Below are 17,932 nucleotides of genomic sequence, written 5' to 3' on the forward strand. Positions count from 1 at the left end.
AGGGGTCCTCTCAGTCTTGACGTGGCCCCAGAATTTCCTCAGCCTCACCATAAGACCTGAGGAGGTTGGGGGCTCCTGTCAGCATGGACATGGCCCCAAATCATCCCAGTCCTTCACAGTGCATCCTGAGGAGGCCGGAGACTCCTGTCAGTGTGGATTCGGCATCCACATCTTTCTTAGGCCTCACCACAGGCTCTGACAAGGCTGGGGTCTTCTGTCCGCATGGACACATCCCCATATTTCCCAACATCTACACCGGGGGTCCTGAGGACATCAGTGTCCGGTTGTGTGGATGTGGCCCCACGTCCTCCTGAAGCGTCACCACAGGTTCTGAGGTGGCCGAGGCTCCTGTCACTGTGGATGCGGCCCCCAGCTTCCAGAAGCCTCAACTTATGTCCTGAGGGGCCCATTAGCTCCTGACAGAGTGAACGCGGCACCACATCTTTCAGAAGCCTCCCCGCGTGTCCTGAGGTGGCCCAGGGGCTCCTGTCAGCGTGGATGCGGACTCACATCTTACTGAAGCCTCACCATGTGTCCTGAGGAGACCGGGGCTCCCGTCATCGTGAACGCTGCCCCCTGAAGACTCCCCGCAGATTCTGAGGAAGCTGTGGCTCATCAGCGTGGACGTGTCCCCACGTCTTCCTCAGGCCTCCCCAGCACAGGCTGGCTCCTGTTAGTGCAGGCAGACAAGGCCTACTGCACATGCGTGCCCTCTGGGTGGTGCCTGGGCTCAGGCGCCCCCTGCGGGATGCTCAGGCGCTGCAGGAGGCTGTGCAGGAGGCAGAGTGCCCATCCCCAGGCCCAACTCTGCCTCCTTCCAGGCTCCAGCTGTGGCCTGTTATCTCCGGAAACGTCTGACTGAAAAGGAGCCCAACACCCAGCTTCCCCAAAAATACTTAAGGAGAAGGAATTGGAGCCCAAAAAACGAAATGAAATGTGGACAAGACTTTTACCACTTCCTGTAAAACTCCCTCAACCCTCTTCCACTGTGGGCAGGACAACGGGCTGGTGCAGCCACCCTGGAAACAGCGTGGAGGCTCCTCAGGAAGTTACAAATAGAGCCGCCCTGCGACCAGCAGGTGTACAGCCTGGAGCTCACTCTGAAGATACAGATGCAGTGAGACGTGGGACAACTGCACCCCAATTTCCACAGCAGGCGGGTCCACAGTAGCCACACTTGGGAGGAGCCTCGGTGCCCTCTGCCAGATGATGGATAAAGAGGATGGGAGATAGATGATGGTCATAGAGAGAGGAATGGTACTCAGCTATCAAAGAGAAGGAAATCTTGCCATTTGCAATGACGTGGATAGAACTAGAAGGATCATCCTAAGTGAAATAGGTCAGTCGGAAAAGAGAATGACCGTGTGGTGTCATTCATAGCTGGAATTAAAGAAGCAAAGCAGATGAACATCTGGGAGGGAAGGAAAAACAAATAAGATGAAAAAAGATGCAGGAAATACAGACTCTTAATTAAAGGAAACAAACTGGGGATCCCTGGGTGGCGCAGCAATTTGGCTCAGGGCGCGATCCTGGAGACCCGGGATCGAATCCCACATTGGGCTCCCAGTGCATGGAGCCTGCTTCTCTCTCTGCCTGTGTCTCTGCCTGCCCCCCCCCCTCTCTGTGCGTGTGTGTCTATGGTAAATAATAAATAAATAAATAAATAAATAAATAAATAAATAAATAAATAAAAAATAAAGGAAACAAACTGAGTGTCACTGCTAGGCGGGGACGGGGGAGGGGATAACATGGGACCAGCATGAAGGAGGGCACGTGATGTCACGAGTACTGCGGTTATCTCCAACTGTTTAATCCCTGAATTCTTCCTCTGAAAATATAATATACTATATGTTAATTAATTGGGTTTAAATTAAATTAAGTTAAAAAAATCTGTTGTATCAGAACACGTTTCCTACAGGACTCTGTTCTGTTCCTTCACCTTATGCTGGGACCAACCCACATGGGTGTGGTTTGTTAAGTAGGCGTCAGGCCTCGTCCATGGACCAGCCCAGGGCGAGAACTCACGACCCTGAGATCAGGAGGTGAGGTCAGGAGTCGGATGCTTAACCGATGGAGCCAGGAGGGGTCCCGAGGACAACACTGCTTTATCCTGTGTCTCTGTGACATCGTTTGAAATAAGAAAGTGCTGCGTCCCACTCTGTCCTGCTTTTCCAATACTGATTTGCTGTCCGGGGTCATTTGTGGGGGTGGATGGATGTTATGGGTTTTTTTTTCCTATTTATAGGATGTACCACCATGATTTGACAGGAATGACATTGAAATTGAGGGTGGCTTCAGGAACTGTGGACATTTCACACAATGAGGCTCCCAACCCACGAGCCCAGGACGGCTTCCCAAAGCCTGGTATGGCTAAGTGCACAAGTCTTGTGCTCCTTTGGTTCAGTCTCATTTATTCTCTGTGATGCTCCTGAGAAGGGAGTCACGTCCGTCATTTCCTTCCTGAATGCTCATTGTCAGGACACAGCAAGCCCCACAATAGAATAAAAACTGAGCCCAGTCCAAGGGCAGGAAGCCTCTATTAGAACAGATCTCAATGCCCTTGAAGGCCCCATATCAGAATGTAAACCGAACTTGAGGAATTGCTCCAGCCCTTTGGGAGTTCCCCGAGACCAGCCCTTAAAACTAAGCTAAAACCCACCTCGGGGTCCAAGTCCCTGCTCTGCTCTGTCGGGTACACTTGGACACAAGCTCGAGCTTGTTAATAAACCCTCGTGTGTTTGCATCAGTGTCAGCTTCTCGGTGGTTTCTCAGATTCGCAATCTTGGGCACAACAGTCTGAGATAAAAAAAGAAAACCAAAAGAAGCTCGGACGCAGGTAGAGTGAACGCAGGGTTCTGAGAGCAGTGGCAGAGACCCGGGGGCTTGGGGGCTCTTCTCTGGAGGCCCCAGCAGACAGGGGGGTGGGATGCTCAGCCCCAGAGCCAGAGGACGTAGCATCCCCACCCGCATCCCGCCCATCAGGGCCGGGTCTCAGGGAGCAGCCCAGCGCTGCCTGCTTCAGCCCAGAGACGCTGACGCCCACCCCGCCTCTGACCCCCGCAGGATGAACTCCTAGGCAGATGTGCACCTGACAATCAGCACCACGGCCCATCCCCAGACCCCACACAGACCATTTGCTGCCGCCAAGTTGTTGGACCACAGAGGCTGCAGAGCTTCAGCTCTGCCTGGAAAGTAGGGTCTAGATTCCTTTGTACACTGTGCTCTTTTTAAATTTATTTTCTTTGATTCTTTTTTATTATTTGCCTTATTTTAATTTTTATATGTACCTTATATATTTCTTTTTTTACCTTCATGGTACTTTAATTGTGTTTCATATTTTGGGATTTAGAATCTTTTAACAAGCAGGCTAAAATAATCTGTTTTTTTGGGGGGGGAGGGCAGTTGTTATTGTTTTTCTTGATTTTTCTTTTTCTTTCTTCTTTCTTTTTTGGAAAAAATAATGAGATTGAGAAATTCTCCTCCATAAAATAACATGAAGTAGTACTCACAGCCAGGAAGTTCATCAATAAACATATATGATGTCTAACTACAGTTTAAAACAATGATTATAAAGATAGCAGCTGGTCTGGAAAAAGAGCACAGAAGCAAACTAGAGAATCCCTTACTGTAGAAATAAAAGAACTTAAATCAAGTCAGTCCAACGTTAAAAATTCTATAACTGAGAGGTAGTCCCAAGTGGAAGTCTTCAAAACAAGAAAGGTTATGGACCAAAGAGGCAGACTTAGGGAGTTCAGCCACTTAATAAAACTATAACATTCATATCATAGGAGACTCAGAAGATTAAGAGAGACAAAAGGTGGACCTTGATCAGCCATTAGAAACTACAAATACCCACCATTTACTTCAAGGTGGATGGAACTGGAAGGTATTATGCTGAGTGAAGTAAGACAATCAGAGAAGGACAAACATTGTATGTTCTCATTCATTTGGGGAATATAGGTAATAGTGAAAGGGAATATAAGGGAAGGGAGTAGAAATGTGTGGGAAATATCAGAAAGGGAGGCAGAACATAAAGTCTTCTAACTCTGGAAATGAACTAGGGGTTATTGAATGGGAGGAGGGCAGGGGTGAGGATGAATGGGTGACGGGCACTGAGGGGGGCACTAGACGGGATGGGAACTGGGTGTCATTCTATATTTGGCAAATTAAACACCAATAAAAAATAAATTTATTATTAAAAAAAGAAAGAAAGAGTGGAACCTGGGTGGCTGAGTTAGTTAAGCTTCTACCTTAGGCTCAGATCATGATCCAGGTCCCAAGGCAGGCTCCCTGTTCAGCATGGAACCTGCTTCACCCTCTCCCTCTACCCCTCTCGCTCATGTTTTTTCTCCTCTCTCTCTCTCATATAAATAAATAACATCTTTGAAAAAAAAATCAAACAAACCTGGAGGGAAGAGAAATCTCCCATGTAGAAGAATTTCAAAGAATTTGTGCAGACATTCCACCGTCAAGTTCATGAGCATAGCTTCCCACTCTTATGTGTGCAATACACGTAGTAACTTCCTTCTACAAATATATTATGAAAAACCTAAAATAATAATGATAATACACTAATAATAATAAAAATAATAATAAAAATAACAAAAATGAATCAGTTTACTACGGAGAAAGCTGACAAAGACTACCTTAGCAAGATGATCAGATCGATACCAAGAGTGATAAATCATGTGATAGTATCTATCCTTTATATGATATAATAAAAATGGCAGCATATCTCTGTATATAATCCACAAAAACAGTTCAATCATGAGATAAACGACAGACATGTCCCAACTGAGGGAAATTTTACAAAATACTCTCCTTCTCAAAGTGTTCCAGTTCAACAACAACAAGGAAAGGCTGAAAGAATGTCACAATCCAGAGGAGCGTAAGAAAACAGGATGACAAATGGAATGTGATATGAGAGATGGTAACTTAGCAAAAACTAAGGAAATCTGAATAAAGTATGGTCTTTGGTTAATGTGACTATTTTAATATTGATTCATTAGCTCATATTTGTACCGTACTAATATAAGATATCAATAATTGGAGAAATTGAGTGCAAGTGCATGTGAATGCACTATACTATCTTCTCAATTTCCCTGTAAATCTTTGTTTTTTTCCTAATAAATAAGATTTATTTTGAAAATTGACTTAAATGAATCAGGCTCCAAGTGTGAAGACATTTTAAGAATAGTTGAATTAACTTTTGCCTTATTCTTAAAGAGTTCCTTTGATGGAAACAAAGTAAGAATTTTAGATCAGAAGGAAAGAAAGACACTTATGAACACGTATAATGCCTCCTCAACCTGAAAAGCAGGAACGGATAATAAATAGCAAAAATCAGATATAAATAATTCTAGTATAATAGACACCATACTGCAAGTGCATTTAAAATTATCAATGGGGAATCCCTGGGTGGTGTAGCGGTTTGGCGCCTGCCTTCGGCCCAGGGCGCAATCCTGGAGACCCAGGATCGAGTCCCACGTCAGGCTCCCGGTGCATGGAGCCTGCTTCCCCCTCTGCCTGTGTCTCTGCCTCTCTCTCTCTCTGTGACTATCATAAATAAATAAAAGAAAAAAAATAAAAAAATAAAATTAGCAATGCATAACATTTATTTCCTTGACATTTGTCTTCCAAAGAGTTCACAGTGTTTCAGTGTCAGTTGAAATAGGGGAAGAATCTCAGGGAAGAATCCTTCACATAATAATAGGACCATTGGTAATAATGTCTCTCAGTTCATTCCAATCCATAAAGATGCATTTCCTGATGAGTGACTGAACTGTGAAGAAAGAGATGAGAAACCCTTCCCTCTGAATTACTTGTGTCAGAATATTTTAACCATAGTACTACAGATAGTAGTAAATTATCCTTATTAACAGGAAATACATCTCAGATTGGAATCTGAGCAATCAGATGTGCAGAGATAAAACTCTATGACTTGCTCCTCAACTTTTAAAGACAAAGGAGAGCTTTTCTATGTACAAAGTCAGTTGTCAAGATAGCCTCAGGGAATAAGATTCTGCAGCTTCGAATCCCGCTGCACAGCTGGGACGCCCGTGCTACAGGTCTTCCTGATCCCAAATCACTGGGCCTGTTGCCCAACACAGGATGCCACGCTGAGGTTATTTGCAATTGCTCTCTTAGGAGCTCTGGGGAAGGGGGAAGGAGCTAGATTGGTGGGACAGGAAGCAAGGAGGCTGAGAAAATTAAGGCCATTCCAATTTAAATTCAGCATTAGCACACGCCCAGCCATCCCAGGCCCTTGTGAAGAAGAGCTGAAATTTACATTGCTTCAGTTACAGGAAAAAAACAAAAGTTTACAGCTTAATGTCCTAGAAAGCCCCACAATTGAATCAAAACTAAGCCCATGCCAAGGGCTGGAACCGTCTATTAGAATGAGAGCAGAGCTCAATACCCTTGAAGGCCCCATATCAAAATGTCAACAGACCTTGAGGAATTGCTCCAGCCCTCTGTAGGACCCCAAGACAAGCCCTTAAAACTAAGCTAAAACCCGCCTCGGGGTCCAAGTCTCTGCTCCACTGTGTTGGGAGTACTTGGACGCAAGCTCGAGTTTGGAAATCAACCCTTGTGTGTTTGCATTGGTGTCAGATACTTAGTGGTTTCTCGGATTCGCAATCTTGGGCACAACACTCCCATGTCCGCTCCCACCTTGGCTGAACCCCTATCCCCTCCCACCCAGGGTTAAACTCAGTCACCTCCCTGCCCACAACAGCTGGGCACAAGCCGTCACACAGGTCCCACAGGCATGGGGTACTCCTGTCATCCCTGGACTCCCAGAGGAAGGAAGGAGGTTTCCGCAGGACACACTCCCATTGTGGCCCCAGGGCTCCCTGCCCAGCATGGCAGCTCTTGACAGGTCGGGGTCTGTATCCCTGGCACCTGTTCCTCCTCCCTGGTTTTCCCACAAGAAATGAAGGAGGATGCCCTTTTCTTCTCCAGGGACATCACGCAAGTAGACCTGGATGTCAACAGGACGTTAGGCAGCCACATCATGTTTTAGTACTGCTAGGGGGTCGGGTGAGGCTGCTTGTACAGGGGGCTTTGGGGCCCCGGGGGCTTCTGGGTAGGGAAAACAGGGTCTCTGTGCCAGGGGGAGCAACGGCAGCCAACAACACACTGCTCAATGGTAGGGTGATTGGGATGACCACCGTGCCCACCCCCCAGGGCTCAGGGATGAGTAGGCCAGTAGGATGGGGCCTCCAGGGTTTGCCATGGGAGCTGAACATCAAAAGGGATAGGGACGGCCCCATGAGAAGCAGGGGATGGGGTGGGGGATGTGGGGGGCAGGGACCGGACCTGGGGGCCAGGCGGCATGGCTGCGGCTGGAGCAGGACACACATCGATCCCATGAGGGTCGGATGGGTCAGAGTGACACCCACTCTCGGTACTTTATATATTTCTAAATTCTATGCATTTAATTTGAGACAATTTGCAATTTGAAAGCATACATATTATGATGACCCCCAGATAATGCCCCTGGTCCAGCCAGGGACCTGCACTGACCACACCGTGCCCCAGGGGCAGGTGTCACAACAAACCCCAGACTGGGGTCGCCTTTAACTGTAGAAGTCTCCTTCTGCATCTTAGGGGAAGGAGATACCCTGTGTCCGCAGGCCCCCCACGACATCCCCCTCATTCCCCACTCCTACTCCACCCCCCTACATCATCATTCCCAATGGCATCCCACCTACACCATCCCCCTCACACCCACACAGCCCCACACAAGCCCAACCCACACTATACCCCAACACCATCCCCCTACACCATCCCCCACACTCCACCACAATCATACCCCTGCCCCCACACGATCCACCCCCACACCATTTACCCCCAGCAAGGACCAGGTGCAGGTGACCCCTGTGGGACATGCTCAGCCTCCCGGCGTTTCTCTGCATACCCTGATCCCATCAGAAGCCCGGGTGTCTCAAAGAGTACCCAGGGGTTTCAGAGAGGAGGAAAGACAGGGAGCCCCTGACAGGGTGGGTGCAGGTGAGTGGTTCAGAGGATGCACCGTGCCCTGCCTCTGCCCACTGTCCCTCCTGGAGGGCGGCACACCCTGCACAGGACACCAGCCCCTAACCCATAGGGACCTAGGCTGACCTGGCCCCGGGCTCTGTGGAGCTGAGTTGATTTGAGCCCCTCCAGGCCCAACACAAAGACTAATGGGATCCAGCCCCCCATGGCCCTGGCCAGCCCTGGATTCTGGCCCCAGGCTGAGCGAGCCCTCTCACAGGTGGATGTGGCCTCTTGGGCCCTGGGCGTACCCCACAGATCCAGGTCACTCACCTAGGGCGCCCTTTGGATCCTGGGACACCCCAGGGTGGGGAGAGCAGGAGTAGGCCGGTGGGCCCCACCCACACCAACACCAGGAGGCAGGCTGCTCCAGGTGCTGGGGCCAATGGGAGCCCATGGCCGGGGTCCAGCTGCCCTCCAGGGACCCAGCGCAGGAGCCCATGAGCTGCAGGTCCAGGTCAGCTCTGCTGTCCTCAGAACCATCTCTCAGGCTGAAACCTCAGGACATATGCCCCCACCCAGATTCCACACATGCTCCCAGGTGGGGGACTCCAGCACCCGCCCCCCCAACCCGTGTCATTCTTTCCCTCCCCTAAAGGACAGAAAGCTCTCCCTCCCCAGGGGAAGTTCAAAATGGGCATGCAGTTTTGGGGGGCACAAAGCAGGGTTACATTGTTATGAGCTGATTTCCGATTAGGGTGTGCACAGCGGCCTGACTATGGTGGGGCAGCACCTTAAGCCATAAGCAGGTCATGTGGGGATCATCCTGGAGGTGGCAGGTGTAGCATAAAATGGAATCAGTCCTGCTCTGCTTGTCCAGGGGTAGGAGATTTTTGTTAAATTTCCTGGGTCCCACACTTGCAGCTCACACACCTGGGCCACCCTCACCAGGTGGACTCAGCCTGCACACCTTGTGGTGTGGGATCTCTCACACCAGCGTGTGGAGGGCACCCTCCTTGCCCGAGTGAGTAGGGGCTGGGTGAGCATGGAGCTCGGCCTGAAGGCCAGGCAGCACAGGAGACTGAGGAAACCAGCCCCATCCTCACCCCAACTCCCACACACAGGCAGCCCCTGGGCTCCCCGCCATGTGCACCCAGCTCCTCATGAGCTCCCCACATGGCGGCCCCGAGTTCTGGCTCCCTGCTGGAGAGGCACTGGGGAGAAGAGAAGCAGCTGCCATTGGCGGGCCACACTTCCGGACATGAGAATGTGGCCAAGCTGGACCTTCCAGCTCAGCTGCCCCTCCAGTGGAATGTCACTGCACAAGCGAGCACTGGGTCAGCCAGGAGTGCCTGGCTAGCCGCCCAGCTCCAGCACCAGAAATGATATTGTGCCAATCATTTTGGCATCGGGGTGACCCAGCCAGAGGATCCGATAGCTGCATGTGATAGCTGCATGTGATAGACACACACACACCCCAAAACCAACAAAAGTCAGAATCCCCTCAATGTTGTCAGTTTTCGGATGATTCCATACACGACGCTGTGGTCCCCAATAGGATACATGGAAGGCGGTATAAACATGACTGCAGAGGTGTGGGAGGTACGTAGATGTGACTGCTGGGTTTCAACAAGGAGCGCAGAGGGTCAGGAAGGGGGGGTCAATCCTAGGAAAGGATACCAGGTTGCTGTGAAGGCTACGGATGGTGAAATCTGTCCTCCTCCGTTTCAGCTTCTGGTTTTCCTCCTAAATGCCATTTTCCTCAATCATAATAGCAAAAATTTATTTTATGTTTTTAAATTTCTTTTTATTGGAGTCCAATTTGTATGAATTCTTTTAATTTTTTTTATTTATTTATGATAGTCACATCAGAGAGAGAGAGAGAGAGGCAGAGACACAGGCAGAGGGAGAAGCAGGCTCCATGCACCGGGAGCCCGACGTGGGATTCGATCCCGGGTCTCCAGGATCGCGCCATGGGCCAAAGGCAGGCGCCAAACCGCTGCACCACCCAGGGATCCCCAATTTGTATGAATTCTTTCTTCAGCAATGGTGTCATTCAGGATAGAAGGAGAGAGAAAGATTGTCCCAGACAAGCAAAATATAAAGGCGTTCAGGACCACTTAACCAGTCCAGTAAGGAATTTTAAGAGGGACTGTTCTAGTGGGTGAAAAAACGAGACCAAAAGCAACAAAGACTACAAAGGACCAGAGAACGTCACCAGAAACACCAACTCTACCGGTAACACAATATCTTTCAATAATCACTCTGAATGCTGATAGACAAAATGCTCCAATCAAATGATAGAGGGTTAAAAAGCAGGATCCGGGATGCCTGGGTGGCACAGGGGTTGAGCCTCTGCCTTTGACTCAGGGTATGATCCTGGAATCTGGGATCCAGTCCCATATTGGGCTCCTGGTGGGGAGCCTGCTTCTCTCTCTGCCTAATTTTCTGCCTCTCTCTCTCTCTCTCTTGCTCATAAATAAAATCATTATTAAAAAAACCACATCCAGCGGTATGCTGCCTACAAGATGCTCACATTAGACCTATAGACACCGGGAAATTGAAAGTAGGGCATGGAAAACCATCTATAAATGTAATGGATATCAAAAGAAAGCTGGAAGACCCATACTTATATCAGACTAACTAGATTTGAAACCAAACCCTGGGAGACACCTGGTGGCTCAGTGGTTGAGCATCTGCCTTCAGATCAGGGGGTGATCCTGGGATCCAAGGATCGAGTCCCACATCGGCCTCTCTTTGGGGAGCCTGCCTGTCCTTCTGCCTATATTTCTGCCTCTGCTTCTCTGTGTATCTCTCATGAATAAAAACATAAAATATTTACATTTCAATAAAGAAAGAACAAATACTGTAAAAAGCGATGAAGAAGGACATTATTTCATAATTTAAAAGACCCTCTATGAAGATCAAAAAACTAAATATTTATGCTGCCAATATAGGAGTACCTAAATATAGAAATCAATTAACAACAAACGTACAGAAACTCACTGATGATAATACAATGACAGGGGATTTTAACAACCACTTATGGCAATGGACCGATCATCTACAGAGAAAATCAACAAGGGAAAAATAGCCTTGACATACTGGACCACAGGGACTCAACAGATATAGTCTGAACATTTCAACCTAAAGCAGAATACACATTCCTTTCAAGTGCACATGGGACATTCTCCAGAACAGATCATATCATGGCCCACAAATCAGTCATCAACAGGTACAACAGGTACAAGAAGGTTGATACCACATCCTGTACATTTTCAGACCACGACGCTATGAAAATCGAAGTCGACAGTAAGAAAAAATTTGGACATAGCAAAAATACGTGGAGATTATGAACATCCTACTAGAGAATGAATGGAGCAACCAGGAAATTAGAGAGGAAATTTAAAACAAATGAAAATGAAAACATGTTTCTCCAAACATCTGGGATGTAGCAAAGGCAGTCCAAGAGTGAAGTACAGAGCAATACAGGCCTACCTCAAGAAACAAGAAGTCTCCAATACACAGCCTAACCCTACACCTTAAGGAGCTGGAAAAAGAATAGCAAACAATGCCTAAAGGCTATAGAAGAGGGGAAAAATGAAAGCAGAAATAAACAATACAGAAACAACAAAGCAGTAGAATGGAATAACGAAACAAAGGGACGGTTCTTCAAAACAATTAAGAAAATGGATCAAGCCCTAGCCACCCTTATCAACGAGAAAAGAGAAAAGACATAAATAAATAAAACCACAAATGAGAGAAGAGAGATCACAATCAACACCAGAAAAATTAGACAATTATAAGGGAATACTATGAAAGCTTATATGCTAACATACTGGGAGACCTGGAGGAAATGGACAAATGCCTAGAAATATGCAAATGAGTAAAACTGAAATAGGAAGAAATAGAAAATGTGAACAGACCCATAACTAGCAAAGGAATTGAATCAGCAATGCACCTGGGTGCCTCAGTGGTTGAGCATCGGCTTTAGCTCAGGTCATGATCCTGGTGTCCTCGGGAATCAAGTCCCACATCAGGCTCCCCGCATGGAGCCTCAGTTTCCCTCTGCCTATACCTCTGCCTCTCTGTGTCTCTCACGAATACATAAATATAATCTTTAAAAAAGAAAAAAGATGAAAAGATGAGAAAGGACCCAAATAAAATCACAAAAGAGAAAAGAGAAATAACAACCAACACTAGAGAAACACAAACGATTATAAGAGAACATTATGAAAAATTATATGCCAGCAACCTAGAACCTGGAAGAAATAGATCAATTCCTAGAAATATATAACATAGCAAAAATGAAAAAGGAAGAAATAAGAAACTTGAACAGACAGATAACCAGCAAAGAAATTGAATCAGCAATCAAGGGTCTCCCAACAGGAGACGCTTAGAACAATAGAACAGAATGGAAATCCGAAACAAGATATAAACCTGTAACTCTATGATCCATTAATCGACAACAAGGCAGGAAGGAATATCCAAAGGCAGTAAGACAGTCTCATCAACAAACCCTAACCCTGACCCCAGGATAAGAACAAATGGTGTTGGGAAAACCAGGCAGCCACATGCAAAAGAATGAAACTGGACCACTTTCTTACACCATATATATAAAAAATAAATTCGGGATCCCTGGGTGGCGCAACGGTTTGGCGCCTGCCTTTGGCCCAGGGCGCGATCCTGGAGACCCAGAATCGAATCCCATATTGGGTTCCCGGTGCATGGAGCCTGCTTCTCCCTCTACCTGTGTCTCTGCCTCTCTATCTCTCTGTGACTATCATAAATAAATAAAAATTTTAAAAAAATTTAAAAAAAGAAAAATAAATAAATTCAAAATGAATGAAAGACCTAAATGTGAGACCTGAAACCATACAAAGAAGAAAAGATAGGCAGCAACATCTTTGACATTGGCAATTGGATCTTCTTTCTAGATATGCCTCTGAGGTGAGGGAAACAAAAGCAAAAATAATATTGGGACTTCATCAAATTGAAAAGTTTCTGCAAAGTGAAGGAAACAACCAAAGCTAAAAGGCAACATACAGGAGGAGGGGCAAGATGGTGGAAGAGAAGGGTCCCCAAGTCACCTGTCCCCACCAAATTACCTAGATAACCTTCAAATCATCCTGAAAATCTAGGAATTCGACCTGAGATTTAAACAAAGACAAGATAGAATGCTACAGTGAGAAAAGTTCGCGCTTCTATCAAGGTAGGAAGACGGGAAAAAGAACTAAAGAAACAAAAGGCATCCAAGGGGGAGAGGCCCCACGAGGAGCCGGGCTAAGGCCAAGGCGAGTGTCCCCCAGTCAGGAGAGCTCTGTATCAGAGAGGAGGAGCTGTACCAATCTTCCAGGGTGGAAAGGCACCCACAAGGATTCAGAGCAGTACCCCAGAAGGGCAGAAATACCCTCGGGCTCCATGGGACACTCCCAGGAGAGTGCACCTAGCTCCTTAAGGGCTGCAGGGCACATGGATTGACCCAGGAGCAGCTCTGAGGGGCTCGGGTGGTGGCTCTGTGCGGAGGGGTTTGTGGGTCCCTGGGAGCAGGTAGGTGGCGGGGCCGAGGCCAGAGGAAGTAGCTCCTGGAGCAGCTCAGAGGGGCTTGGGCGGCAGCTACATGGAGAGGTGGCTGCACGGCTGGGAACGAGAATCCTCAGCACCAGCTCCGGAAAACAGGGCGCTGGGAAACAGCCCAGGATTTGGCCTCCCCCGGGACAGGGAGAGGCCTGGAGGGCCCAGGACAGTAAGGATGCTCCTGCCAAGAGCTCAGCAGATCAGCAGCCCCAACCCGGGCCCCCAGGCCCTGCAAATGGACTGCTCTGGAGTTACTGTGGGGGTTGAATACCGGTTTTCAGACCTGGCTACTGTCACTGGGGTTGTTCCTCCTTGGGCTTCACGGGGTAAACAACCCCCACTGAGCGCTACACCAGGCAGGGGGAGAGGAGCTGCCCCAAGGGCTAACACCTGAAGATCAGCACAACAGGCCCCTCTCCCAGAAGACCAGCTAGACGGACAAGTTCCAAGGGATGTCAAGGGACTTAAAGTATACAGAATCAGAAGATACTCCCCCCAATTTTTTTTAATTCTGATTGCTTCCCCCACCCTTTTTCTCCCCCTTTCTTTTTCTTTCTCTTTTGTTCTCTTTTTTCCTTTTTTCTTCCTTTTTTCTTTTTCTCTTTTCTTTCTTTCTTTCTCTCTACTCTTTTTCTCCTTTTCCAAATTCAACTTGTTTTTGGCCACTCTGCACTGAGCAAAATGACTAGAAGGAAAACCTCACCACAAAAAGAAAGAATCAGAAACAATCCTCTCTCCCACAGAGTTACAAAATCTGGATTACAATTCAATGTCAGAAAGCCAATTCAGAAGCACTATTATCCAGCTACTGGTGGCTCTAGAAAAAAGCATAAAGGACTCACGAGACTTCATGACTGCAGAATTTTGATCCAATCAGGCAGAAAGTAAAAATCAATTGAATGAGATGTAAACCAAACTAGAAGTCCTAACGACGAGGGTTAACGAGGTGGAAGAACGAGTGAGTGACATAGAAGACAAGTTGATGGCAAAGAGGGAAACTGAGGAAAACAGAGACAGACAATTAAAAGACAAGGAAGACAGATTAAGGGAAATAAACGACAGCCTGAGGAAGAAAAACCTATGTGTAATTGGGGGTACCGAGGAAACTGAAAGGGACAGAAGGCCAGAATATGTATTTGAACAAATTCTAGCTGAAAACTTTCCTAATCTGGGAACGGAAACAGGCATTCAGATCCAGGAAATAGAGAGATCCCCCCATGAAATCAATAAAAAGCGTCCAACACCTCGACATTTAATAGTGAAGCTTGCAAATTCCAAAGATAAAGAGAAGATCCTTAAAGCAGCAAGAGACAAGAAATCCCTGACCTTTATGGGGAGGAGCATTAGGGTAACAGCAGACGTCTCCACAGCGACCTGGCAGCCCAGAAAGGGCTGGCAGGATATATTCAGGGTCCTCCATGAGAAGAACATGCAACCAAGAATACTTTATCTAGCAAGGCTCTCATTCAAAATGGAAGGAGAGATAAAGAGCTTCCAAGACAGGCAAGATCTGAAAGAATATATGACCTCCAAACCAGCTCTGCAAGAAATTTTAAGGGGGACTCTTAAAATTCCCCTTTAAGAAGAAGTTCAGTGGAACAATCCACAAAAACAAGGACTGAAGAGATATCATGATGACACTAAACTCATATCTGTCGATAGTAACTCTGAACGTGAACGGGCTTAATGACCCAATCAAAAGGCGCAGGGTTTCAGACTGGATAAAAAAGCAGGACCCATGTATTTGCTGTCTACAAGAGACTCATTTTAGACAGAAGAACACCTACAGCCTGAAAATAAAAGTTTGGAGAACCATTTACCATTCAAATGGTCCTCAAAAGAAAGCAGGGGTAGCCATCCTTATATCAGATAAACTAAAATTTACCCCAAAGACTGAAATGAGAGATGAAGAGAGACACATCATACTTAAAGGATCTATCCAACAAGAGGAGTTAATGAACCTCAATATATATGCCCCAAATGTGGGACTTGCCAAATATTTAAACCAATTAATAACAAATGTGAAGAAATACTTAGATAATACATATCTTATGCTTGGTGACTTCAATCTAGCCCATTTTATACTTGATAGTTATTCTAAGCACAACATCTCCAAAGAAATGAGATCTTTAAATGATACACTGGACCAGATGGATTTCACAGATATATACAGAACTTTACATCCAAACTCAACTGAATACACATTCTTCTCAATTGCACATGGAACTTTCTCCAGAATAGACCACATACTGGGTCACAAATCAGGTCTGAACCGATACCAAAAGACTGGGATCATCCCCTGCAGATTCTCAGAGCATAATGCCTTGAAATTAGAACTAAATCACAACAATAAGTTTGGAAGGGCCTCAAACACATGGAGGTGAAAGACTATTCTGCTAAAAGATGAAAGGGTCAACCAGGAAATTTAGGAAGAATTAAAAAGATACATGGAAACTAATGAGAATGAACATACAACCGTTCAAAATATTTGGGATACAGCAAAAGCATTCCTAATGGGGAAATACATCGCAATACAAGCATCCATTCAAAAACTGGAAAGAACTCAAATACAAAAGCTAACCTTACACATAAAGGAGCTAGAAAGAAACAACAGATATATCCTACACCCAAGAGAAGAAGAGACTTAATTAGAATTCGAGCAGAACTCAAGGAAATCGAGACCAGAAGAAATGTGGAACAGATCAACAGAACCAGGAGACGGTTCTTTGAACAAATTAATAAAATAGATAAACCATTAGCCAGCCTCATTAAAAAGAAGAGAGAGAAGACTCAAATTAATAAAATCATGAGTGAGAAAGGAGAGATCACTACCAACACCAAGGAAATACAAACGATTTTAAAAACATATTATGAACAGCTATACACCAAAAAATTAGGCAATCTAGAAGAAATGGATGCAATCCTGGAAAGCCACAAACTAACAACTGGAACAGGAAGAAATAGAAAACCTAAACAGGCCAATAACCAGGGAGGTAATTGAAGCAGTCATCCAAAACCTCCCACGACACAAAAGTCCAGGGCCAGATGGCTTCCCAGGGGAATTCTATCAAACGTTTAAGGAAGAAACCACACCTCTCCTACTATAGCTGTTTGGAAAGATAGAAAGAGATGGAGTACTTCCAAATTCTTTCTATGAGGCCAGCATAACCTAAATTCCAAAACCAGACAAAGGCCCCACCAAAAAGGAGAATTACAGACCAATAGCCCTGATGAACATGGATGCAAAAATTCTCAACAAGATACTAGCCAATAGGATCCAACAATACATTAAGAAAATTAATGACCATGACCAAGTAGGATTTATCCCTGGGACACAAGGCTGGTTCAACACTTGTCAAACAATCACTGTGATTCATCGTATCAGCAAGAAAAAAACCAAGAACCATATGATCCTCTCATTAGATGCAGAGAAAGCATTTGACAAAATAGAGCATCCATTGCTGATCAAAACACTTCAGAGCGTAGGGATAGAGGGAACATTCCTCGACATCATAAAGGCCATCTACGCAAAGCCCACAGCAAATATCATTCTCAATGTGGAAGCACTGGGAGCATTTCCCCTAAGATCAGGAACAAGACAGGGATGTCCACTCTCACCACTGCTATTCAACATAGTACTGGAAGTCCTAGCCTCAGCAATCAGACAACAAAAAGACATTAAAGGCATTCAAATTGGCAAAGAAGAAGTCAAACTCTCCCTCTTCACCGATGACATGATACTCTACCTAGAAAACCCAAAAGCCTCCCCCCCAAGATTGCAAGAACTCATACAGCAATTTGGTAGCATGGCAGGAAACAAAATCAATGCCCAGAAATCAATGGCATTTCAATACACTAACAATGAGGCTGAAGAAAGAAAAATTAAGGAGGCAATCTCATTTACAAATGCACTCAAAAGCATAAGATACCTAGGAATAAACCTAACCAAGGAGGTAAAGGATCTCAACCATAAACAGTATAGAACGCCACTGAAAGAAATTGAGGAAGACACAAAGAGATGGAAAAATATATTCCATGCTCATGGATTGGCAGAATTAATATTGTGAGTGGAGGTTCCTCAAAGAGATAAAAATTGAATTGCTCGACGACCCACCAATTGCACTTTTGGGAATATACCCCAAAGACTCAGATGCAAGGAAACGCTGGGGCTCCTGCACCCTGATGTTTATAACAGAATGTCCAAAATAGCCAAACTGTGGAAGGAGCCTTGGTGTCCATTGAAAGATGAAAGTGTAAAGAAGATGAGGTTTATGTATAAAATGGAATATTATTTAGGCATTAGAAATGACAAATACCCACCATTTGCTTCAACGTAGATGAAACTGGAGGGTATTATGCTGAGTAAAGTAAGTCAATC

Source organism: Canis lupus, chromosome 16 (assembly GCF_048164855.1).
Source record: "Canis lupus baileyi chromosome 16, mCanLup2.hap1, whole genome shotgun sequence".
In the NCBI taxonomy this organism is placed as follows: domain Eukaryota; kingdom Metazoa; phylum Chordata; class Mammalia; order Carnivora; family Canidae; genus Canis; species Canis lupus.